Below are 3,894 nucleotides of genomic sequence, written 5' to 3' on the forward strand. Positions count from 1 at the left end.
CCTTATAGGATCCTACTTCAATTTTCTATAATGAGTTAGATTTACATTCTAGAAAAATATTTCACTCTTCTCAAGGTTTGTTCAGTAGAATTTGGGAAAAGAGTATAAGTTACTCTTCAATGTATCAGAGGCATTTGAACCAGGGTGACTCCATCTTCAACAGAGGTTGAGTAAAATAAGGCTGAGACTGGCCGGGCACAGTGACTCACACTTGTAATCCCAGCACTTTGGGAGGTCAAGGCAGGTGGATCACCTGAGGTCAGGAGTTTGAGAGCAGCCTGGCCAACATGGTGAAACCCTGTCTCTACTAAAAATACAAAAAATTAGCCAGCGTGGTGGCACATACCTGTGATCCCAGCTACTCTGGAGGCTGAGGCAGGAGAAGTGCTCGAACCCAGGAAGCAGAGGTTGCAATGAACCGAGATCGCGCCATTGTACTCCAGCTTGGGTGACAAGAGTGAAACTCCATCTCAAAAAATAAGTAAATAAATAAATAAAGACTGAGACCTACTGGGCTGCATTCCCAGGACAGCAGGTGTTCGTAGTCACAGGATGAGATAGGAAGTCTCATCCTGTGACTTGAGATACAAGGTACAGGTCACAAAGACCTTGCTGATAAAACAGGATGCAGTATAGAAGCCATCCAAAACCTACCAAAACCAAGATGGCAATGAAAGTGATCTCTGGTCATCTCAACTGATCATTATATGCTAATTATAATGTATTAGGAGCCTAAAAGACACTCCCACTAGCACCGTGACAGTTTACAAATTCCATGACCACATCCAGAAGTTACCCTATATGTTCTAAAAGCAGGAGGAGCCCTCAGTTGTGGGAATCGTCTGAACCTTTCCTGAACATCTCATGAATAAGCCAACCCTTGTTTAGCATATAATCAATAAATAACTATAACTATACTCAGTCAGGCAGCACATGCCGCTGCTCTGCCTATGAAGTAGCCATTTTATTCCTTTACAGTATTAATAAACTTGCTTTCATTTTATGGATTCACCTCAAATTCTTTCTTGTAAAAGATCCAAGAACTCTCTCCTGAGGTCTGGATTGGACCCCCTTTCTGGTAACATATGCATTACCTCTCCTCAAGCTCAAGACAAAGTCCTGCAGTTTCAGATAAGACACATATGAGGGAGGTGAAGGATGAAGGAATTGAGAGCAAAGGGACTGAGAAAAGGGGAGTGTGGAAGAGCAAGACAGTGCTCTTGCCATTACCCAGCAAAAGGAAAAAGGATCCAGTGCTACTTGCTTTCTGCTGTAAGGGAATTTTGGAAGGCTTTTAATGATATTTATTGCACAATGCTGTGAGCAAAGCCTATGCTAACAATTTCACATGCCTTACCTTATTTAATCCTCATAACAATTCTCTAAGATTCTCTTCTTATCCTCAGAAGAGGAAACTGAGATTTGAAATCTCAGTACCTTGACTAAGTTCACACAACTAATAAGAAACAGAGCTGGTATCTAGGAAGTCTGACTCCAGGGCCATCTCCTTTTAACATAACAATATAATGAGGGACAACAATGCTGTCCTCCTAAGTGTCCCTTTGAATCCACAAAATAGACTAAGTGAACCAAACCACTGCAACGCTTCTTTAAAACATTTTTAAAGACAAGAAGCTTATTCGCATTTTATTTTTTTTTTACATTTCTTTTTTTTAATTTTTTTATTATTATACTTTAAGTTCTAGGGTACATGTGCATTACGTGCAGGTTTGTTACATATGTATACTTGTGCCATGTTGGTGTGCTGCACCCATCAACTCATCAGCACCCATCAATTCATCATTTATATCAGGTATAACTCCCAATGCAATCCTTCCCCCCTCCCCCTCCATGATAGGCCCCGATGTGTGATGTTCACCCTCCCGAGTCCAAGTGATGTCATTGTTCAGTTCCGACCTATGAGTGAGACCATGCGGTGTTTGGTTTTCTCTTCTTGTGATAGTTTGCTAAGAATGATGGTTTCCAGCTGCATCCAGGTCCCTACAAAGGATGCAGACTCATCCCTTTTTTATGGCTGCATAATATTCCATGGTGTATATGTGCCACATTTTCTTAATCCAGTCTGTCACAGATGGACATTTGGGTTGATTCCAAGTCTTCGCTATTGTGAATAGTGCCGCAATAAACATACGTGTGCCAGTGTCTTTATAGCAGCATGATTTATAATTCTTTGGGTATATACCCAGTAGTGGGATGGCTGGGTCATATGGTACATCTAGATCTAGATCCTTGAGGAATCGCCATACTGTTTTCCATAATGGTTGAACTAGTTTACAATCCCACCAACAGTGTAAAAGTGTTCCTATTTCTCCATATCCTCTCCAGCACCTGTTGCTTCCTGACTTTTTAATGATTGCCATTCTAACTGGTGTGAGATGGTATCTCATTGTGGTTTTGATTTGCATTTCTCTGATGGCCAGTGATGATGAGCATTTTTTCATGTGTCTGTTGGCTGTATGAATGTCTTCTTTTGAGAAATGTCTGTTCATATACTTTGCCCACTTTTGGATGGGGTTGTTTGTTTTTTTCTTGTAAGTTTGTTTGAGTTCTTTGTAGATTCTGGATATTAGCCCTTTGTCAGATGAGTAGATTGCAAAAATTTTCTCCCATTATGTAGGTTGCCTGTTCACTCTGATGGTAGTTTCTTTTGCTGTGCAGAAGCTCTTTAGTTTAATCATATCCCATTTGTCAATTTTGGCTTTTGCTGCCATTGCTTTTGGTGTTTTAGACATGAAGTCCTTGCCCATGCCTATGTCCTGAATGGTACCACCTAGGTTTTCTTCTAGGGTTTTTATGGTATTAGGTCTAACATTTAAGTCTCTAATCCATCTTGAATTAATTTTCGTATAAGGAGTAAGGAAAGGATCCAGTTTCAGCTTTCTACTTATGGCTAGCCAATTTTCCCAGCACCATTTATTAAATAGGGAGTCCTTTCCCCATTTCTTGTTTCTCTCAGGTTTGTCAAAGATCAGATGGCTGTAGATGTGTGGTATTATTTCTGAGGACTCTGTTCTGTTCCATTGGTCTATATCTCTGTTTTGGTACCAGTACCATGCTGTTTTGGTTACTGTAGCCTTGTAGTATAGTTTGAAGTCAGGTAGCGTGATGCCTCCAGCTTTGTTTTTTGACTTAGGATTGTCTTGGCAATGTGGGCTCTTTTTTGGTTCCATATGAACTTTAAAGCAGTTTTTTCCAATTCTGTGAAGAAACTCCTTGGTAGCTTGATGGGGATGGCATTGAATCTATAAATAACTTTGGGCAGTATGGCCATTTTCACGATATTGATTCTTCCTATCCATGAGCATAGTAGGTTCTTCAATTTGTTTGTGTCCTCTTTTATTTCACTGAGCAGTGGTTTGTAGTTCTCCTTGAAGAGGTCCTTTACATCCCTTGTAAGTTGGATTCCTAGGTATTTTATTCTCTCTGAAGCAATTGTGAATGGAAGTTCATTCATGATTTGGCTCTCTGTTTGTCTGTTACTGGTGTATAAGAATGCTTGTGATTTTTGCACATTAATTTTGTATCCTGAGACTTTGCTGAAGTTGCTTATCAGCTTAAGGAGATTTTGGGCTGAGACAATGAGGTTTTCTAAATATACAATCATGTCATCTGCAAACAGGGACAATTTGACTTCTTCTTTTCCTTACTGGATACCCTTGATTTCTTTCTCTTGCCTGATTGCCCTAGCCAGAACTTCCAACACTAAGCTGAATAGGAGTGGTGAGAGAGGGCATCCCTGTCTTGTGCCAGTTTTCAAAGGGAATTGTTCCAGTTTTTGCCCATTCAGTATGATATTGGCTGTGGGTTTGTCATAAATAGCTCTTATTATTTTGAGGTACGTTCCATCTATACCGAATTTATTGAGCTTTTTTA

Source organism: Piliocolobus tephrosceles, chromosome 8, assembly GCF_002776525.5.
Source record: "Piliocolobus tephrosceles isolate RC106 chromosome 8, ASM277652v3, whole genome shotgun sequence".
Taxonomy (NCBI): Eukaryota; Metazoa; Chordata; class Mammalia; order Primates; family Cercopithecidae; genus Piliocolobus; species Piliocolobus tephrosceles.